Source organism: Callithrix jacchus, chromosome 7 (genome assembly GCF_049354715.1).
Source record: "Callithrix jacchus isolate 240 chromosome 7, calJac240_pri, whole genome shotgun sequence".
In the NCBI taxonomy this organism is placed as follows: domain Eukaryota; kingdom Metazoa; phylum Chordata; class Mammalia; order Primates; family Cebidae; genus Callithrix; species Callithrix jacchus.
The window spans coordinates 87950853-87963855 of record NC_133508.1 but is presented as its reverse complement, the minus strand read 5'-3'; the positions used below and the strand labels follow the sequence as shown (position 1 = coordinate 87963855).

Here is a 13003-nt window from a genome sequence, read left to right as displayed (position 1 = left end):
CACAAATTTTTAAGAAATGTCATGTTAACTTTTTTGCGTTTTCCCCTTTGTCATTCCAAAGGAAGTTGGTTTTCCCCTGCGTTTTACTACTATTCAGTAGTAAAAAAATACATATATATTTATAGTAAGACAGTTTTTTTGTTAGTCTTTATTTCATAATCATAAACTTAACTCTGCAATCCAGCTAGGCATGGAAGGGAACAAGAAAATCATGGAAACCCAGAGGGAACTGCAGCAAGAGCACAGATTCTAGGATACTGTGAGCAAATGGGGTGGAGGGTGCTATCCTGAGCTACAGAAGGAATGGTCTAGTGGTTGAGATAAAACATAAGTCAAACTTACTAAAGTTGTCCACAGTCAGCAATGGTGGTATTCTTGCTGGTTTTGCCATTCCTGGACCCAAAGTGCTCCATGGCCTCCACAATATTCATGCCTTCTTTCACCTTGTCAAAGACCACATGCTTGCCATCCAACCACTCAGTCTTGACAGTGCAGATGAAAAACTGAGAACCATTTGTGTTGGGTCCAGCATTTGCCATGGACAAGATGCCAGGACCTGTATGCTTTAGAATGAAGTTCTCATCATCAAATTTCTTTCCATAGATGGACTTGCCATCAGTGCCATTATGGCGTGTGAAGTCCCCACCCTGACACATAAACTCTGGAATAATTCTGTGAAAGCAGGAACCCTTATAACCAAATCCTTTCTCTCCAGTGCTCAAGCATGAAAGTTTTCTGCTGTCTTTGGAACCTTGTCTGCAAACAGCTCGAAGGAGATGTGGCCCAAGGGCTCGCCGTTGACGGCAATGTCGAAGAACACGGTGGGTTTGACCATGGCTGATACTACAAAGCTCCAGGCGGCGGCGGTGGCATCTGCAAAGCCTATAACAAGACAGTTTTTAAAGTTTTTAATAATATATTCAATTTGTTAAGAGATTATCATGATTTTTAAATAAATGTAATAGTTTTTTGATGCATTTGTAATATTTGAATGTGATTTAATAACTTGAATGTGACATTGACTAATACCTTGAATATTCTTGTCCTGCTACAATAAAATCTACATTTTCTGTAACTTGACTCTTGCACTTTGGTTGATTTTGCTCAATGGAGGTTAGAAAGACCAAGGACTTTGACTTTGCTTTTTTTGGGTAAAGTTTGGTTGGTAAATAATTTTTCTGAAAATACTTGCCAAGAGTCTCTACCATTTATTAAACTGTGTAAAGACCGTAAACCTCCATGACATGCTTTCAAATAAAACACTGTGGGACTTTTGTCCCTTACTTTCCTATTTAACACACAGAATAGTTTTGAACACAGTTGTTTAAACAGGTCATATGATTTTCATGTTCTGAAACTCAAGTTATCTTTGAGTTAAGAAATGTTAACCATCTACTAGAAACATAATATCTATTTTTTGCTTTTAGTTTGAAATGATTGTTTCTGTCATTCCAAAGCAAGTTGGTTAAATTAAATACTAAGATACTTAATAACCCTTTTTAAACAAAATTTCCATGAGCTTTTCTCAATGATTTACCAACAATGTGTCAGATCACACTGTTAATTTTATTAAAGTATTTTGGATTAGGTATTCTTTTCAACTGCTTTCTTTTTTTTTTGTTAATTTAAAATTTTCTTATAATACATAATTTGATATCTCCATGTTTCTTCAAGTTTATAATTCCCAACAATATCACTTTTTCTGTTAAAGTAGAATTGTCTTTTTCTTGTTTATTTTTATAGATATTTTTATCTTGCTGACATTTTCTTGTTTGCATATTATAAAAATGATTTTTAAATATTTCCAAATAAAAGTTTTGTTGTCAATTCTTAACTTTATTTTGTGTTCAAACCCTTAGCTTGAATATCCACAAAATCATTTTCCTCCCAACACTTAGTAAGTTAAATTCTTTGAAGTATAGCCTGCTCTGAATTTTAAAATGGTAGCTGTCCAATATAAGTAGTTTAGTTTAGCACTCACAATTGATTCCCTTTTATTTAATCTGAAAAGCATAATAAAATACAACTATAGTATAACAAAACATGTGTTTTAGATCACATTGTTATTTAATATGAAATCATTAATGCTTGTTGTTATCATTGGTTTGTAAATCTCCAAGAAATGATTTAAAAATAACATTGAAAAAAATCTGCTGAATAATATGTATTCAGCAAGAATATGTAAGAAAATTGATCATAAAATAAAGCTGCCTTATGAAAATTTGATTCTATTAGCTTAATTTGGAAAAGTAATCAAAACCACGTTATCTGTTAAATCAAAGTAATGATAGTATTTACCTTACTAAGGATTAAGTAAGAGAGTGCATACAAAGCTAGCTCAATATAGTAGCTAGTACTCTAAAAACTTAATAAAAGCCAGCTATGATCACGCTCCCCCTACTTTCCATCCCATTCTGCACCCTCACCCCACCTCAGTCCCAAACTGCTTTTCCTCTGAAACTTCAACTCTTATATTCCACTCTTTGATGATAAAATGCTTTTCTCTGATCATTGTTTCAGTTTTTACTACCTTAATTCCACTATAATTTTAGTACATTGAGATTTTCATACACTTGACTTACCCCTCCCCACTCCCCCAATTTACTACCACTCTTAGGCTTTACTTCCAGCCCTGCTTCTTTTCCTATACAGCACAAAACCCCATAGTCTACAAATTTAATAGCACTTCCTTGGGTTTTGTTAATTCCTAATGGTGCATCAGTCATAGGATCTGAAACCAGAAAAACTCTGAAATTATGGATCTATCATTTACCAGCTGTGAGAACTAAGCAAGATGTTTAGCCTCTTTTGGTATATGTATAATGATGATTATTAGAGTTAAATGCAATAATGTATACAGAGCATTTACCACAGGGGCTGGCATATATTAGACCTTCAAGCTAATGCTTTTTTTTTTTTTAACTACACAAACAACTGATGATTACACATTCTTTATAAAACATTCACACAACACAAAAATATAAACAGTAAAAAGTTAAGTATTTTTTCATCTTGATCTCCCCTCTCGACACACACACACACACACACACACGCATGCATGCATACACACATACACTTCTCTCTCCGCAGATAACCACTGTTAACAGTCTGATCTGTATTATTCTGGACTAAATTCTATTTATTCATTGACTCTATGCTTAGGTACCATCTCTTTCTGAAGTTTTCTCTCATTCTCATACACGGGGTCAGTTAACTCCTCCTATTTGCTTCTATACCTTTATCAGAGTACCATAATGTATTTATGTTGTTTAATTTTTGGTTTATATTGAGCCTGAATTGTGACTATCCTGAGAGTGGGAGCTTTTTTTTTTTTTGTAGAGACAGGGTTTCACCATGTTGCCCAGGTTGGTCTTGATCTCCTGATCTCAAGCGATCTGTCTGCCTTGGCCTCCCAAGTGCTGGGATTACAGGCAGGAACCACTGTGACCGGCTGGGGGTTTTCTTTTTAATCTTTATATTCCTTGGTTTGTTGAAGTGTTTCATACATTTTTGTTGAAGGATAAATTACAGTGTCTTCATTCTCTTCATGGTCTAGTGGGATGCATAAATAATTGCAGGGGGAAAAGTAGGGTGTTAAGGAATCAGGTTAGAAACATATTCCAGATAAAGCAATAGTTAAGCATCCTAATAAGTGTGAACAGATGTAGACTACAGAAAACAGGAATGTGTGCCACAAAAAGAGTGGCACCACAATCAAACATTAATGTATGCCAAAAAAATTAAAAAGAAGTGCACACATCATATTAACACATTGAAACGATTATTTAGTTTAGTTTTTTTTTGAATTTTTTATTGGATTTTAGGTTTTGGGGTACATGAGCAGAGCATGCAAGAGAGTTGCGTAGGTACACGCATGGCAGTGTGCTTTGCTTTCCTTCTCCCCTTCACCCACATTTGGCATTTCTCCCCAGACTATCCCTCCCCACCACCCCCTCCCACTGGCCCTCCCCTTTTCCCCCAATAGGCCCCAGTGTTTAGTACTCCCCTTTCTGTGTCCATGTGTTCTCATTTTTCATCACCCACCTATGAGTGAGAATCTGCGGTGTTTCATTTTCTGTTCTTGTGTCAGTTTGCTGAGGATGATGTTCTCCAGATTCATCCATGTCCCTACAAACGACACAAACTCATCATTTCTGATTGCTGCATAATATTCCATGGTGTATGTGTGCCACATTTTTCCAATCCAGTCTATCATCGATGGGCATTTGGGTTGATTCCAGGTCTTTGCTATTGTAAACAGTGCTGCAATGAACATTCGTGTACATGTGTCCTTATAGTAGAACAATTTATAGTCTCCTGAATATATACCCAGTAATGGGATTGCTGGGTCAAATGGAATTTCTATTTCTAAGGCCTTGAGGAATCGCCACACTGTCTTCCACAATGGTTGAACTAATTTACACTCCCACCAACAGTGTAAAAGTGTTCCTTTGTCTCCACATCCTCTCCAGCATCTGTTGTCTCCAGATTTTTTAATGATCGCCATTCTAACTGGCGTGAGATGGTATCTCAATGTGGTTTTGATTCGCATCTCTCTGATGACCAGTGATGATGAGCATTTTTTCATATGATTGTTGGCCTCATATATGTCTTCTTTTGTAAAGTGTCTGTTCATATCCTTTGGCCACTTTTGAATGGGCTTGTTTGTTTTTCTCCTGTAAATCTGTTTGAGTTCTTTGTAAATTCTGGATATCAGCCCTTTGTCAGATGGGTAAACTGCAAAAATTTTTTCCCATTCTGTTGGTTGCCGATTCACTCTAGTGACTGTTTCTTTTGCCGTGCAGAAGCTGTGGAGTTTCATTAGGTCCCATTTGTCTATTTTGGCTTTTGTTGCCAATGCTTTTGGTGTTTTGTTCATGAAGTCCTTGCCTACTCCTATGTCCTGGATAGTTTTGCCTAGATTTCCTTCTAGGGTTTTTATGGTGCCAGGTCTTATGTTTAAGTCTTTAATCCATCTGGAGTTAATTTTAGTGTAAGGTGTCAGGAAGGGGTCCAGTTTCTGCTTTCTGCACATGGCTAGCCGGTTTTCCCAACACCATTTGTTAAACAGGGAATCCTTTCCCCATTGCTTGTTTTTGTCAGGTTTATCAAAGATTGTATAGTCGTAGATGTGTTGTGTTGCCTCTGGTGCCTCTGTTTTGTTCCATTGGTCTATATCTCTGTTTTGGTACCAGTACCATGCTGTTTTGATTACTGTAGCCTTGTAGTGTAGTTTGAAATCCGGTAGTGTGATGTCCCCCGCTGTGTTCTTTTTGCTTAGAATTGACTTGGCTATGCGGGCTCTCTTTTGGTTCCATATGAAGTTCATGGTGGTTTTTTCTAGTTCTGTGAAGAAAGTCAATGGAAGCTTGATGGGGATAGCATTGATTCTGCAAATTACTTTGGGCAGTATAGCCATTTTCACGATATTAATTCTTCCTAACCATGAACATGGAATGTTTCTCCATCTGTTTGTGTCCTCTCTGATTTTGTTGAGTAGTGGTTTGTAGTTTTCCTTGAAGAGGTCCCTTACGTTCCTTGTGAGTTGTATTCCAAGGTATTTTATTCTTTTTGTAGCAATTGTGAATGGCAGTTCGTTCTTGATTTGGCTTTCTTTAAGTCTGTTATTGCTGTAGAGGAATGCTTGTGATTTTTGCACATTGATTTTATATCCTGAGACTTTGCTGAAGTTGCTTATCAGTTTCAGGAGTTTTTGGGCTGAGGCGATGGGGTCTCCTAGGTATACTATCATGTCATCTGCAAATAGAGACAATTTGGCTTCCTTTTTTCCTATTTGAATATCCTTTATTTCTTTTTCTTGCCTGATTGCTCTGGCTAGAACTTCCAGTACTATAATGAATAGGAGTGGTGAAAGAGGGCATCCTTGTCTAGTGCCAGATTTCAAAGGGAATGCTTCCAGTTTTTGCCCATTCAGTATGATATTGGCTGTTGGTTTGTCATAAATAGCTTTTATTACTTTGAGATAAGTTCCATCGATACCGAGTTTATTGAGGGTTTTTAGCATAAAGGGCTGTTGAATTTTGTCCAATGCCTTCTCTGCGTCATTGAGATAATCATGTGGTTTTTGTTTTTGGTTCTGTTTATGTGGTGAATTACGTTTATAGACTTGCGTATGTTGAACCAGCCTTGCATCCCCAGGATAAACCCTACTTGATCATGATGGATAAGTTTTTGATTTGCTGTTGCAATCAGCTTGCCAATATTTTCTTGAAGATTTTTGCATCTATGTTCATCATGGATATTGGCCTGAAGTTTTCTTTTCTTGTTGGGTCTCTGCTGGGTTTTGGTATCAGGATGATATTAGTCTCATAAAATGATTTGGGAAGGCTTCCCTCTTTTTTGATTGTTTGAAATAGTTTTAGAAGGAATGGTACCAGCTCCTCTTTGTGTGTCTGGTAGAATTCGGCTGTGAATCCGTCTGTACCTGAGCTTTTTTTGAGTGGTAGGCTCTTAATTGCTGCCTCGACTTCTGACCTTGTTATTGGTCTATTCATAGTTTCAGCTTCCTCCTGGTTTAGGCTTGGGAGGACACAGGAGTCCAGGAATTTATTCATTTCTTGCAGGTTTACTAGTTTATGTGCGTAGAGTTGTTTGTAATATTCTCTGATGATGGTTTGAATTTCTGTGGAATCTGTGGTGATTTCCCCTTTATCATTTTTTATTGCATCTATTTGGTTGTTCTCTCTTTTCTTTTTAATCAATCGGGCTAGTGGTCTGTCTCTTTTGTTGATCTTTTCAAAAAACCAGCTCTTGGGTTTATTGATTTTTTGAAGGGTTTTTCGTGTCTCTATCTCCTTCAGTTCAGCTCTGATCTTAGTTATTTCTTGTCTTCTGCTGGGTTTTGAGTTTTTCTTATCTTGCTCCTGCAGCTCTTTCAACTTTGACGATAGGGTGTCAATTTTGGATCTCTCCATTCTCCTCATATGGGCACTTATTGCTATATACTTTCGTCTAGAGACTGCTTTAAATGTGTCCCAGAGATTCTGGCATGTTGTGTCTTCGTTCTCAGTGGTTTCGAAGAACTTCTTTATTTCTGTCTTCATTTCATTGTTTACCCCGTCAACATTCAAGAGCCAGTTGTTCAGTTTCCATGAAGCTGTGCGGTTCTGGGTTGGTTTGTTTCTTTATTCTGAGTTCTAACTTGATTGCACTATGGTCTGAGAGGCTGTTTGTTATGATTTTAGTTGTTTTGCATTTGTTGAGGAGTGCTTTACTTCCAATTATGTGGTCAATTTTAGAGTAGGTGTGATGTAGTGCTGAGAAGAATGTGTATTCTTGGGTTTGGGGTGGACAGTTCTGTAAATGTCTATCGGGTTTGCTTGCTCCAGGTCTGAGTTCAAGCCCTGGATATTCTTGTTGATTTTCTGTCTGGTTGATCTGTCTAATATTGACAGTGGAGTGTTAAAGTCTCCCACTATTATTGTGTGGGAGTCTAAGTCTCTGTAAGTCATTAAGAACTTGCCTTATGTATCTGGGTGCTCCTGCATTGGGTCCATATATGTTCAGGATCGTTAGCTCTTCTTGTTGTATCGATCCTTTTACCATTATGTAACGCCCTTCTCTGTCTCTTTTGATCTTTGTTGCTTTAAAGTCTATTTTATCAGAGATGAGAATTGCAACTCTTGCTTTTTTTTGCTCTCCATTTGCTTGGTAAATCTTCCTCCATCCCTTTATTTTGAGCCTTTGTGTATCCTTGCATGTGAGTTGGGTTTCCTGGATACAGCACACCAACGGGTTTTGGCTTTTTATCCAATTTGCCTGTCTGTGTCTTTTGATTGGTGCATTTAGTCCATTTACATTTAGGGTTAATATTGTTATGTGTGAATTTGATACTGCCATTTTGATGCTAAGTGGCTGTTTTGCCTGTTAGTTGTAGATTCCTCATTATGTTGATGCTCTTTAGCATTTAGTGTGATTTTGGAATGGCTGGTACTGGTTGTTCCTTTCTTTGTGTAGTGCCTCTTTCAGGAGCTCTTGTAAAGCAGGCCTGGTGGTGACAAAATCTCTGAGTACTTGCTTGTTCGCAAAGGATTTTATTTTTCCTTCACTTATGAAGCTCAGTTTGGCTGGATATGAAATTCTGGGTTGAAAGTTCTTTTCTTTAAGGATGTTGAATATTGGCCCCCACTCTCTTCTGGCTTGTAGTGTTTCTGCCGAGAGATCTGCTGTGAGTCTGATGGGCTTCCCTTTCAGGGGGGGGGTTCGGGCTTTATTTTTGGATGCCCGTTGAGGTGTCCCGCCCAGCTAGGAGGCAGACTAGCCACTGTTTGCCTGCCGAGGCTCCGCCCTACTGTTGTGTGGTTCACCCTGTTGCTGCAGGCTCTGCTGTTCTGCTGTGGTCTCCGCCACGCCCTGTGGCGGAGTCTCTCTGTTGTAGCGGGTTGCCTCGGCGACGGCAGGTTGTGTCAGCAGTGGGCGTGTATCTCAGTAGGGATGGGTTGCCTCGGCAACAGCTGGCTGCATCAGCAGTGGGTGTGTATCTCAGTTGGGGCGGGTTGCCTCGGTAATGGTGGACGCCCCTCCCCCTCAGAGCATCTCGGACCGTCTGCACGGGGATCGTTTGAAATCGCGATTTTGTTCATCTTACTGGGCTACCACAAATGCTCTGTCCCTGCAATCCCCTGGGCTGGCCCACTGTCCAAGTCTCGTTCAGTCTCAAGTCCAGCCCTCTCAAGTCTCAGGTTGCCGGTTCAACAGGACACCTGGACAAGCGTGCCCTGTGGGGAGCGCTGGGTAGGGCCAGCCACCGCCACCCTGGCTGCCGGCTTCACCAGGCAGAGGTACTGCCTGGCGTCCCGCGTCTCCTTTATACTTGGGAATTTCCCCGTTCTGTGGGCAACAAAGTTCAGTCTGGAAATGCAGCTCCGACTCACCTCTCTGCGGAATCAAGGAGAGCTCCAATCCTGGGTTATTCTCACAGCGCCATCTTGAGTCCTCTCCCCTTAGTTAATTTTTTTTTTTTTTGAGACAGAGTTTTGCTCTTGTTACCCAGGCTGGAATGCAATGGCGCAATCTCAGCTCACCACAACCTCCGCCTCCTGGGTTCAGGCAATTCTCCTGCCTCAGCCTCCTGAGTAGCTGGGATTACAGGCATGCACCACCATGCCCAGCTAATTTTTTTTTTTTTGGTATTTTTAGTAGAGACAGGGTTTCACCATGTTGGCCAGGATGGTCTCGATCTCTTGACCTTGTGATCCACCTGCCTCAGCCTCCCAAAGTGCTGGGATTACAGGCGTGAGCCACCGTGCCCGGCCAAGTTTTTATGAGCAAGAGACTTAACATCACTCTATGAGGTGGGTAATTATTATCTCCAGTTTACACAGAAATGAACTGAATGAATATGGACATTATCAATGCCCTGCCCATATCCTCTTGCCCACCACTAAGGCCACCTGCAGCTTTAGTGCCAGTTCCCATGTATCTCATGCCAATGGCTTCAAATCTCAACTACTTACCTTTCTGGTGGCAAGAGCATGCTGCTCAAGGGAAGGCTGCCAAGGGAAGTACCAGAGAATTACATTCCCAGGAGAAACCCTCAACTACCGAGGGAAGGGAACTGGTGCATCCCAGTTTTCTTGTCCCTGAGTGGAATAATTCTGAGTTCTGTTTTTTTATATAGTCTTTCAGAGGGTCTCCAGTAGAACTGAGTTCCAGTTGCCCTCAGTAGAAACCTATTAATTGACACAATTTTTATTGGTTTTCTTCCCTTCCTGGTCTCACTTTCTTACCATACTTCCCAAATAAAATTCTCTGTACCCTAATCCTTGTCTTAGGGCCTTAGCTGTGAGGGAGCCCAATTTAAGACACATAAATGGCTTAAAGTGATACATAGCTAATTCATGTGACTCCACCTAGCCCACCCTCCATTATACTACATTTTTAACTTGTTTTGAACATTCTTTTTCCAATTTATTAGGCATGTTACATAGGCTAGCAATTATGTTCGTATGTAGCATAAACTCAGAGGGTGGGGCTGTAGAAATTCAAAAGTGAAATACTAACTTTGAACACATCGTTTTTGACAGTGAATAAGATGGATCCCATTTTGAAAAACATTTGATGGATTATACTAATGGAAAATACATTCAAGTAGAATTGGTTGCTTTTATCATGTTCTCTGCCTAAGTTTCATATGTTAAGTTTCAGCAAATCTTAATTTTGGAATAAGTTAGTCTAGATATTACTTTTTACCCCTAGAGTGCAAAGTATACTTCATTATCATTTCAGCTCCTGCAAAAATAAGGTCGTACATAAAGGAGAGGCTCCTGACTTCTACCTTAATTAGTGTGTGGTGGGAAATTAGTTTCTTTCCAGAAAGTGTTCAGATGTAAGTAAGAAAATGGGGAATGCGGATTATGTCATTATTCCAAAGACAATTTTGGAAGGGCGAGAATAAGGCAACTGTTTTAGTTTTGGAGTTACACTCTTCTTTTTTTAAAAAGATTTGAGCCTTTCTTTACAATCAGTGCGAAGGATCCTTTACTGCAAGCCTCAGGTGTCAACTAGTGCACAGGCTCTTCAAGTGACTCTAGATCAGAGAGGAAAGCCATTGACTCCAAACCACCAAAGCCAAGTGTATGCCAAAGAATGGGAGCAAGAGAAAACGAGTGAAAATGGATGCCATGTTGCTAACTCAGACCTGCAAACAGGATACTCCACATAGGCCACCAACCTCCATGGGAGCAAAAGGAGTGGGGGCCCTTTTTTCCCTCCAGTACGTTTGAAGCTTTCTAGGGTGGCAGGAATAGAGAGTTAGAACTGAGGACAAGTGAGGAGCAATAAGACCAACCAGGCCTACTCACGAGCCTAGAGGTGATGTGCATGTCCAGAGCTTTTGCAACAGGGCTGTGCCTCTGCTACTGTCTGGAAGCCAGAGCCTGGAGAGCTGGAATCTCTGGAAAACCAGAACCTGAAGACAGGAGGCCTGAAGCTCGGGGATCAGAAGTTGTCGCCTCTTTTAGAACGGTTAGCTGAAGTTGGTGCCAGGCCCTGGTTGGATGTAACCTTTATGGAAGGGAACCAAGCCTCCCACTGCGCTCCCAGCAGTCTCCTCAAGTCAGTTGTCACAGTCCCCGATCTGGGCTCAGTTTCTTTTCAGGTAACCTGTTTCTGCAGCTCACCAAACCTAGTGGTGTGTCAGGTCTTCATCCTGGAGAATTTCACCTTTGCCCTTCCTTCTAGGCAGTGGCTACAGTGAAGAGGTTTAGGCTGTTTCCCCAGGGCACACTGCAGTTAAGTCACCTACTATTAGCATTTAAGTCAGCAGCATGTAGTAGATGTATATGTTCATCCAAGTCATGAAACAAAGGTCAAACAGTTTGACTTTTCATATCAACTTGGCTTATTAATTTAATATTTTTCAACCAACATGTGGTACTGAGAGTATTTGTGCCAAATCCTAAGGAAGTGAAACATAGTTCTTGGTCTCAGGGAGACCCAAATTAGGTAAGAATGCTCAATTCAAGCACATCAATACTTCTTCATAGGTGTTAAATTCAATAAGCATTTATTAAGCATCCATTAGTATTAAGCTCTGTGCTAGGTATCGAACATAGGAAGTTGAATCATTCTTTGTCCTAGTGCTCTGAGCTCACAGTGGTGGGGAAAGGGAAAGAGCAGAAAACAATTACCTTTAAAGGTACAAGACGGACACAGATCAATGCTACTACCCCAATTTAAACAATCAAAAGTACGGGAGACAGAAAACTGAGTTATATGTATAGAGAGAATTGGAAAGGCTTTGTAGAGGAGGTAACATGAGTAAGCTGGCCTTGGAAGGAGAGGTTATGTTTACAAGTAGAGTTCTGGCTTAAGTACTTTCTAACAGACCTTACATGAGGGATTTGCTCCATTTTTATCTTTTATTTTCTCCTGCCGTCTAGTCTGCTTTGCCATCCACTGATCCAGCCCTTTACCTGTTTTCTTGGAACTAGCCTATGCTAAGTTACCACATTTACAAAGGATAATCACCTTTTATTTAAAAAACCTTATTTCTGCAGGGATAGTATATGTGAAGAATGCATTTTCATTTTTTAGAATTTGTTTTAGCCAAGTCAACACAGCGAGGTTCCTGTAGCCCATCTGTTAGAACACAAAAATAGTCTCGCTATGTAGAAACAGATGTTTAAAATGGTATTCATTAAATGGATTCCACCTGTAATAGAAAACAGAAAGTGTATGCTAAAGGAATGTTGTAAGCTGGCAGTACTCACTATCACTTTCCATTCCGTTAGGAACGTATATTTCTGAGTAAAATCTTACTAATAGGAATATGCTTCTGGTTTTAGTGTCTAGTGACAGGGTTACACAATTACGCTAGACTCCTTAGGAGGACAGAAGTCAGGGGAAAAAGATAACTCTGGAGTGAGTGTCTTCTTACCAATGAACAAAGTTATCTTTGATAGAAAATTCATGACTACCCTATATTGGTGATAGAAATTAACATTGATTACCGATTACCTTCTGTGTCGGGTGCTTTGTTGTTCACTTTTAGAAGAACCCTATAATGGAGATATTATCCTTATTCTATAGGTGAGGAATTGGAGAATGTGCAATAGAGTAAATAACTTGCCCAAAGTCACAGCTAGACTGGAATCCAAGACTCACATTCCTAAGCCAATGTGCCCTTTCCACTATTTTGTTGTCAAATGCCAGGAGTTTGGCGTAGGTCTTATCGCTCTCCACATAGAAAGCCAATCACTGAGAAAGGGAATATTGCCCTGAAAGGAAAGCTTTATTGCAGATGATGTCAACCTAGTCATCAAATCTGTCTCCCCTTAACTGACGAAAATTATGGGCTTGTATAACAGGGAAGGAAAACAGGAGGGACTAGGAAGGGGAGCTGATCAACAAGGAACAGGTGCATCTCATTTTTCAGATGTGGCGATCTGGAAAGCCTCAGCTCCCTGCTGCTATCTGGGAGGCCTGATGGTGGTTTCCTGAGAAAGAAATTCTGATAAGACATATGTAAGTTTCTCAAGCT

General features: G+C 40.0%; 1 pseudogene; it reads right to left on the bottom strand.

The window, feature by feature from the left end:
• Window positions 1-210: 210 nt before the first annotated feature.
• LOC118142936 (peptidyl-prolyl cis-trans isomerase A pseudogene) lies at window positions 211-863 on the bottom strand (annotated as a pseudogene).
• Window positions 864-13003: the final 12140 nt, after the last annotated feature.